The following is a 10123-nucleotide window of genomic DNA, read 5'->3' as shown; positions in this document are numbered from 1 at the left end:
TCCAAGCTACATTGATCTTGGATTTCTAGACTCCAGAACTGTGAGAAATATCTTCCTGTTGTTTTAGCCAACCAGTCTGTGGTATTATGGCAACTGTAGAAGCACATACAGTGCCCCAACAGGTGTAGCAATCACTGCTACTTTTCCTGAATCCCAAGCCACAAGTGTCGGATACCCTAAAACTGGAGTCAGATTCTTTCCATAATCCTTGAATATGCATGTGGCAGATGCTGTGAACGCCCCACCCAGGATTGTGATGGACATCTCCCTGCATGCTGACTGCATCCATGCCACCCCTCCCCAGCTATATATACCTGATGCTCTTGCTAGTGCCCTGGGAGCCGTTCAGCCTACATACAGGCCACAGGTGCTAAGTGCCTGGGAACCAACGCCCATGAGGCTGTGTTCCACCAGTGAGGAATGGAAGTCAGAATTGTCCCAACATTCTGCACAGCTCCTCAGATGGTCTCCAGCAGGATGGAACTCCAGTTGCCCATGTGGTTCATTGGTGCCCTTTATTGGCTCATATTCCTCTCCTCTCTTACACCTCCCTCCCCCACAAACTCATTCCAGGACCACTTCCTGGAATGTCCTCTCAGGTAAACTACTTGCCACAGTATCTGGCTTTGAGGGAACCCAAACTAAAGCATGTGAAAAAGCTGTGGAAGGAGTTGTTTTAATAGACTATATTTTTAGAGCAAAACTGAGTGGAAGGTACAGATTCCTATGAACTCCCTCCCCCATACCTGCACAGTCTCCCGTTATCAGCATCCCCCACCAGAGTGGTACATTGGTTATAACTGATGAGCCTACCTTAGCACATCATTATCACATAAAAGTCCATAGTTCACATTAGGGTTCACTCTTGATGTTGTATATTCTATAGGTTTTGACAAACTTAATGACATGTGTCTTCCACTATAGTATCATACAGAATAGTTTCACTGCCCTAACTATTCTCTGCACTCCACCTATTCATCTCTCCCTTTCCCCTAATGCCTGGCAACCACTGATCTTTTTACTTTTGATGTTGTATATTCTATAGATTTTGACAAACATATAATGACATGTGTCTTCCACTATAGTATCATACAGAATCGTTTCACTGCCCTAAATATTGTCTGTGCTCCACCTATTCATCTCTCTCTTTCTCCTAACCCCTGGCAACCACTCATCTTTTTACTTCGTTTTGCATTTTCCAGAATGTCACATAGTTGGAATTATACAATATGTAGCCTTTTCAGATTGGCTTCTTTAACTTAGTAATATGCATTTAAGGTCCTTCCACGTTTTCTGTGGGTTGAGAGCTCTAAATGACCTTAGGTTTTGCAATGACTTTTTAGATACGACACCAGAGTCATGATCCTTGAAAGAAAGAATTGGTAAGCTGGGGCCAGGCGCAGTGGCTCACACCTCTAATCCTAGCACTTTGGGAGGCCGAGGCGGGCGGATTACAAGATCGGGAGATCAAGACCATCCTGGCTAACACGGTGAAACCCCATCTCCACTAAAAAATAGAAAAAATTAACCAAATGTGGTGACAGGTGCCTGTAGTCCCAGCTACTCTGGAGGCTGAGGCAGGAGAATGGTGTGAACCTGGGAGGCGGAGCTTGCAGTGAGCCAAGATTGTGCCACTGCACTCCAGCCTGGGCGACAGAGCGACACTCTGTCTCAAAAAAAAAAAAAAAAAAAAATGGTACGTTGGGCCAGGCGTGGTGGCTCATGCCTATAATCCTAGCACTTTGGGAGGCCAAGGTGGGTGGATCACCTGAGGTCAGGAGTTTGAGACCAGCCTGACCAATATGGTGAAACCCCGTCTCTACTAAAAATACAAAAAGTAGCTGGGCATGGTGGCGTGTGCCTGTAGTCCCAGCTACTGGGGAGACTGACACAGGAGACTTGCTTGAACCCGGGAGGCAGAGGTTGCAGTCAGCTGCAATTGCGCTACTGCCCTCCAGCCTGGGTAACAGAGCGAGACTTTGTCTCAAAAAAATGTAAATAATTGGTAAGCTAGACTTTACTAAAATTAAAATGTTCTCCTCTGTGAAAGACACCGCAAAGTGAATGAAATGACAAGCCACGGACTGGGAGGAAATACTGCAAAAGACATCTCTGATAAAGGACTGTTATGCGAAATATATGAAGAACTCCCGAAACTCAACAATAAACAACCCAGTTTAAAAATGAGCCAAAGACCTGAACAGATACCTCACCAAAGAATATATACAAGTGGCAAATAAGCATAGGGAAAGATGCCCCACATCCTATGTCATGAGGGAAACGCACATTAAAACAACAATGAGATACCACTACACCCCTGTTAGAATAATCCAAGTCCAGAACACTGACAACACCAAATGGTGGTGAGGATTGGAGCAACAGGAACTCTCATTCACTGCTGGTGGGAATGCAAAATGAGACAGTCACTTTGGAAGATGTTTTGGCAGTTTCTTACAAAATTAAATACATTCTTTTCATATGACCCAGCAAAACACTTGTTGGTATTTTACCCAAGGGAGTTGAAAATGTATGTCCACACAAAAAGCTGCAGATTGATGTTTATATTATAGTAGCTTTATTCTTAATGGCTAAAACTTGGAAACAACCAAATGTCCTTCAGTAGGTGAACAGATAAATAAGCCATGGTACATCCAGACGATGGAATATTATTCAGTGCTAAAAAGAAAGCTCTGTTTTTAACCCAAGATAGACCCAAGTGCATATACACACACCACTCAAATAGAGCATTTTGCTCAGGGGGCAATGAGCAGCCCCTGAAGCTGCAGAGCCCAAGTCCTTATTATGGGGATGATGGCAATTGAAGCAATGGCCTCTGCCACAGGACGTCAAAGCAGGAGCCTTGGAGTTAGACATAGCTGGGTCCCAATCCCAGCACTCACACTGACTAGCAGGAAAATCCTAGGGGATAACTAGCTAAGTCTGCATTTCATCAACTGGGGGAGTGGAAATAACACCAACTTCACAGGATAAGTGAGAGGCCTGAGAACAAGATGAAACAGTGTCAAGATAAAACTGTGTGCTCAGTGGAAGGCAGCCATGGAGCTGTGCAGCAGCTCAGATCGCCCTACCAGGAAGGACTTGCTGTTCAGCCACAAGGAGCACAGTGAGCTGACAGCCTCCTGCTGCAAAGCCTTCAGGTATGCCTCAGCTTTTGAGCAGCTTCATATTCTTTCCGGGCAGCTCCCAGCTAAAGACAGAGCACAGTAGAGTACTAGGGCCTGGCCACTTGTATCCAATATAGGGCTTCCCAAAGGGGAAACCTGTGTGCAGGAGCTCTATGTTGAACTGGCAGAGACCATCAGGTTATATTGCAGGCTGATGTTCTCCTGCCCAATCCTGCTTCCCCGCCTTTTTCTTTCACAGGCATCCCACTCCTCCTGCCCCCATGCAAACCTCTCTCACTCCTGCTTCTCTCTCAGCTGGGTCCACTGAAAGAGGATGCTAACACATCTTTCTCTTCCTCCCTTGTTTCTGTACCTAGTGCACAAAGTAGCAGCAACAGAGGCAGGTTTTCATCGGGTTTCATTTGACAATCTCTAGATATTTAATCCTGGTGGGATCCTCCAAAGGAATCAGGATCATTCAGGGCTCATCCATTGCAACCAAGAGAGAGACCCTAGTTAATTGGATAAGAAAAGGCATAAGAATGCATTGGAATACCATGGGATACTCAGAGAACTTAAGGAAAAGCTAAAGAACCAGACTCTGAAAGGGTAAGAACCTGATGATCTCACAATCTCTGAGAATTAGTAAGCTCTTTTTTTTTCAGACCACCACTGTTGACAGCAATAAGCTCCAGTAAAATTTTTGTCCTTGTAACATCCCACTCAGGACTCAGATTCCAAGGAGAAGGTGTCTAATTGAACCAGGAGGTGGTGGGGTGCTCTGAGAAGCAACTATTCTTCCACTGATGGACAGACCCACTGACCTTGTATCCAAAGCAAGATCAGGGCACCTGCCATCAGAAGGTGGATGGACCTGCCAGGTGGCTAACTCTACCCACAGCATCCAACAGAATCTAATGGGAGAAGAAAAAGTGTCCACTCTTCTCCAATTCCTGCCAAGAGCTCAAATGTATCTCCAATTCATTTCCACCTAACCACCATCTACTCCTCTCCTAAGAGTTTGAGTTTCTTGGATTCAGTATCATTGTGCCTAATCTTAAATTTTTTCATCCTCCCAAGTATCAGAAGGAGTCAAGAAGGATATATTCAAACACTCTCAAAAATACTTATTTGGGATATAATAAGCTGCTTTTCTTGCCTGCAAAAGAAAATAAGCCCTCCCCAACCCCTCCCACACTTGCCACCAGCACCACGATGGAGGACAATCAGCCTTGAGAGTACCAGTTTCATCATCAGGCCCTCAAGGGTCTCAGGATTTATTGAAATATTTAAAGGCCATTTCATGTTCCTTTAACTTTCCAAGTTAAGCTCTTCATCCCAACACAAAAAGCACTTCTGATAGCTGGGGATATTCATTGACATCCAAGAGGTCCACAGCAGGAGATGCGGCACCCTGCCCATATCCTCTAGGCAGGTATTCACCTTTAAACCTTACAGGCTGCTGCCTGCCCACTCTCCGCCTAAGAACTTTTGTGGGGCTTTATTTTTGTTTTGATTGCTCAAAGGTCATACTGGAACTGCAGAGAGTAAATCACCCCTAGGAGAAGCTCTCATCCAGTGACAGATGAGGACCAGATAAATGCACCAACTCCCTTGTCCTTGGGGGAATACCATGTGCTTACACGGTTTCCCAAGTTCCTCAGTGGGACTAAGCTCCACTTGCCCACAACAGTCACTTTTGAAAATGCACCTGTACTGGCCGCCTTCCTTTCCCGTCTCACTTTTCCTCTCTACTGCTGCTTCCTTGGATCCCCTCCCAAACAAATTACTTGCACATAAACCCTTGTCTCAGTCTGTGTTCCCCTAGAAGTAGACTCTGAGACAAAGCCCATCTTTAATCAGTTAAAGTTTCTGTCTAGAAAGACTTAAAGCACAGCAGCTTCCCTCTGATGCTGGCAGAAGTCAGGGAAGGAAGCACCAGGCAGGAGCCCCTGGCCAGCTGAGGGACACCTACCTGTGCAAGCCACCCACCTCCCCTAAGCTACTCAGGAGCCCAGCCCTTGTGTCAGAGCGGCGGGTTCTGCCCTCTAGGCCTGGGGGGTTCTAGGAGGATGCTGCTAGGAATGGAAGGGATGCAGATGCCAACAGCCTTTCACTGCCTATAGGCACATTTCACACTGACAGGCTACCGGGGGTGTAACACTATTTTTATTTAAAACACCGGTTGCCATAGTAACATCCACACGACCCAATACTTATTCTAAGTCACACAGAAAATACCCTTGGGAAGGGAATGAGAGAAGCACTGTGTGAGTGCAGTGCAGCCCTGGGAATCAAATAGCAAGCAGGCAGCGCCTGGAAAAGAAAATGCCACCACAGCCCACCTGTCTGAGCTCCTCCTCCAAACACCTGCCCAAGTCTTCCTGTGGTTTGTTTCACTTTGCAATTGATGAAAATGTTCAGAGGCCTATGGAGAGTGCTGTGATCTGCCCAGGACTTGTGAGCTGCAGCTCTTCTCTGGAGGTCAGAAGTTTCCTCCAGAGTGACTTCAGCCACAGGTCAAGATGGGTGCTAAGAACAAAACCTTCAGCCCTAGGCACAGGGCGGTGAAGCATGCAGGAGGACAGGCTCCCAGCTGCAGCCAGCTTTCCACAGCAGCTAAGGAGGCAGGGAGTTTGCATCCCCACCACCCTGCAATGGGAAGGCCTGGTCTGGACCATGCCACCTGGGGGGTACACCCAAAGGAGAAAAGGAAAAATCAAAAAGGAATTAGCTTTTAAGGACCAGAAGGAAAGCTCATTCTATAGCACCCCCACCCCTGCCTGCCCTCCCTGACCTGGGCCATCAGGATTTCAGTTTTTGTGCACCAATAGCAGTTTCTTTACTTCCTCATTAGCAAAAGCCCTGGGCAGACAATGTTAACATCTGAGGCCCTCAGAGACACCGAGGACCCTGAGTGTCCCTGTGAGGTCTGCAGGGCTCTGGACAGAGGGTATGGTGATTCAGCTCAGGTTGGGGCCTACCAGCCTGGCTGCCAGGGCAGCTCAGCGTGCCTTGCCTATGCCATGCCAGGCAAGTTACTTCCCATTTCTGAGCCAGAGTTTTCATCTATGCCCCAGGCACAACAGTACCCATTTCACAGGTTTATCATAAGGATTAGATGATGATTGTAAAGTACCTACACATAGAGCAACCACTGATTGGTAATTGTTGATATGATTCTCAGGGAGCGGTGGGTATATATCATCCTTGAGAAGCACCAACTGGACAAATCACACTGAGCTTCTCCCTTCCCCCAATGGTTTGGTGACAATAATTACAATATAACCATGGCAAGTATCTATTGGATACTTGCTGTATGCAAGTGCCTGACAGTGATTCTGTAAAGGTCTGTGTTCATACATAGTGGGAAACTCTAGTTTCCCTATCACAGAGGGTAGATAACCTACCCAAGCAGCTAGTATGCTGTGGAGCTGGGACTTGAACCCGGATCTGGCTCCCAAGTATGTGCTTTTAGACATCATGCTATGAAAGTGATCACCTGGGACTGCCTTACCCAAGAAGATGGTGGCCAAAAGAGCAGGTAGAGATGTTTGCGGAAGCAGGGTGGGGCCAGCCCTGGCTTTGTGGGTGATGACAGGGCTGAAGAGAGTTCAGGGCTGGCTGCTTGTATATTAGTCTCAGATCTGTGCCTGCCATGTTTATTGTCTCTCTGCCCCCTCCCCCTCATCCAGACCTGATTTTGCAGCCATAAGGTCTCTTCCAGATTATCAATATCTATCATTCTGTGGCCAGACCTAGAAGAGGGCGGAATGGGCCCAGAGGGACAATTGAGAAGGTGCTGCTGTATTTTGAGTCACTGAAACATTTGTCCTGGGCCACAAGTATGGGGTCCCCAGAGTGAGGACCCTCATGGGCACCAGGCTCTGTGGGGCAGATAGGGGCTCTTGCGGGACAGCTCCTGTCTATGGTTGCTGCCACCAGCAGTGTCACAGAGGCAAGAGGAGGTTCCAGGGCTACAGCAGGGCCTGTCAAAGCTACAGTCTGCTCTTCCTTACTCTGGTGGCCATTGGCATTGCTTTGAAGATGGAGGCAGTTCCAATGGGCCCTGGACCCCATTAATACTTCCTCTTAGAGAATGTTCTAACCGAAAAAAACATCAAGTAGGGTCTTAGTCTGACAGATCTGGGCAAGATGATCTGTTTGACCTTGGAAATTCTTTAACCTCTAGAAGTCTCTGTTTTCTCATCTTTCAAGTGGAAGTAATGCTCACCTGTAGCAGACACTGTCGGGCCTCACCCACAGCAGTTTGCCAGGGGACAGCTTCAGAAAGACCACGACTTCCTGCCTGAGGCTGTCCTCTGGCCACAGAAGTGAGCTCAACTGCAGGTGGTGGGGGTAGGGGGCAAAAGTGCCACAGAACTAATGCTCTAAAAGCAGCTCTCAGCCAATCAGGGCTGGGAGACTGGGAGGTGGACACCCTGGGTGACCACTGAATACCCTGCACACTAATGCACCTCTATCAGCTTCCCTCCCATCCCTCGATCACCTCCCCATACCATTATCAGGCTTCCTGGGAGCACACCCCCAATAAACTATCTGAGCCTTCAGCTCAGGGTCTTCTTTGGAGAGAAGCCAACTTAAGATACCACCCCATATGGCTTGGGGAGAACTGAACGAGGATGCATGTCCAGCTCTCTGCACAGTGAACATTTTAATAATGTTGGCTATCTCTTGCTATATAGAATACTTAGGGATAGAGTTTAGCTGTGGGTTTACTTTGCACATTTATGAGCTAATTAGTTATTCTAAATTCCCTGTCCTAGAAGTCCTCTAATTTGGGCTTAAATTTGGCTGTAGATACTCCTCCAACAAATTCTTTATCCTCACATGGGTCACTGAGAAATATTCCATCTTCTGGTCAGTTTTTCTAATAAAATTTCCCTATAACCTAAAACAGAAGTCACACGGAGCGGGTAAGACCTTAGGCAAAATTATGCAGTCAACACCCCTTTCCACTCACCCTTCAGACTCAAACTACGTTCCTGCTGTCCAAAGAGACACCCTCCCCTATGCAGGAGAGACCCTGCACTCCCTAAATCTACTTAGCTTAGCTATTGAAAATAAAAGTATACTGTGTACAAATCTGTACTCAGGTGTGAATGACTTCCATTGTGGTAGGGAGCTCTAACTGAGGAGCTGAGTAAGCGTGTACCTAGGTCAGGGATAGCTGGAAGCAGGTTGTTCCTTCCCCTTTACACTTCTACAAGCCTTAAAATTTCTTTTGAATGTCCTGCTTCAGCTGAAGCTCACACATGCTTTTTGAATTCGACTCCATAAGTACTCATATTTTAGGAAAAAAAATAGAATTAGGGTCATAAGCCTGCCAACATGTTGAATATGAGTCACATTCCCTGACCTCTCATATGAAACACCTTGATCGTGTTTAAGCTGTTGGCTTTTTCATCCTCTAATTCCACAGGGCTGCTTTGTGTGTTTTTAGAAAAGAAGAAAAAGAAATCAGACACATGCAACAGAATATTTGAATCAGAAAGTTAAAGAGAGGTTTGTCTTCTCCACTCATGGCTTCCTGTCCTAGCTAGAGCTGAGATCCTCAAAATTTAGTATAGATTAGAGTCATGGGGAAAGGAGATTTTTAAAATGCAGTCCTCAGACTCACTCCAGGAGGCTGATGTTGTTGATCGGGGTAGGCTTTGAGATTTTTTTTTTCCAAGCTGGGATGCTGGTTATTGCAATGAAAGTTATCTCTGGATTTTCACTTTGTTCCTTTAAATCAGTATTTCTCACAAAGAGGTGTCCCTAGAACACCCCTATGCCCACCTCTGCTGTGGTTCCACTAAGCTCCCAGAGATATTCAAGTAGATCAGAGAGTGCTAGAGTGCTGCTTTTTGCTTGTCAAAAGCGAACAGCTTGAAAATCTAATGCTTCACAAAGAATCATGTACCTCAAGGATTACAAGCCTACAAATGAACCAGTTTGTTCATTTCTATTCTATTGCATGAATACAATCTTTTTTTTTTTTTTTTTTTTTTTTTTTTTTCTGTTTAATAATTTTTTTTTTTTTTTTTTTTTTTTTTGTCCTCTGGATTCCTACAGACTGTTGCCTGTTGCAGATGATGGTAACTCACTTCTTCTCTTTAGTCTCCAAGAGTTGCATGGATGATTTAATGAGTCATTCCACGCGATTACAGCATTTCCCATTGCTTATTTGTAAATGCTGATTGACCAGCCCAAGCCCACCTGAGCTTTCTGCATTATGCATCCTTGAGCTTAGCTTGAAGTATTCCTCCTGGAATGTCTTTCCCGTAGAAGTAGTTTCTCACAGTGGAGCTTGTTTCTGAAGCAAGGTACAGTGCTGTGGAGGCAAAGCGAGGAAAGGCTGTTGCGATGATTTTCACAGCATCCAGATGACGAGTTGCCTTCACAAAGGGAAACTATTCAGGATCCATGACTTTCTCAAGGGATCTCCAAGCATCTCTGAATTTGGGGTTTTCATCAATTACCCACAGAATCAAAATGAGTATAGAATCAATATCTTTAAGAAAGTTATTTATTTCCACAATTGTTGTCATCTGTGACTCACAGGCTATGAAGTGAACTTCAACCATTAACGGTTGTCCAGGTCCTCCAAATTTTTCAGACAGTATTCCAATCAAGGTTTTATGACACCAGCTGTATCCCACCATTTTTGCAACATAGGCAGAAACGTCAAGCTGTGGGTAATTGACGTGCATGTCGCTGATTCCTGCAGCAGCTTTGAATGCATTAAATCTATTTTCAGCAGCCCTTACATGGGAGTTGTTTTGTGAATCTCTGTAAAGGGCAATAACAATACGTAGCATTGCATGATATAATCCAAGCCTGTGTGCTATATTATCTGGCATTGTTGGAATCTTGCATGTGTTCATTCCATATCCTGTTGGTAACCAGGTTAAAGGACTCCCGTCAGTTTGGGTTAGATGGTCATCAACAGGAAAATGTTGCTGTAATGATGGTGTGATACTGCAAGCAACAGT

The sequence above is a fragment of the Piliocolobus tephrosceles genome, chromosome 2 (genome assembly GCF_002776525.5).
Source record: "Piliocolobus tephrosceles isolate RC106 chromosome 2, ASM277652v3, whole genome shotgun sequence".
Classification (NCBI taxonomy): domain Eukaryota; kingdom Metazoa; phylum Chordata; class Mammalia; order Primates; family Cercopithecidae; genus Piliocolobus; species Piliocolobus tephrosceles.
This window is presented reverse-complemented; position numbering follows the sequence as displayed.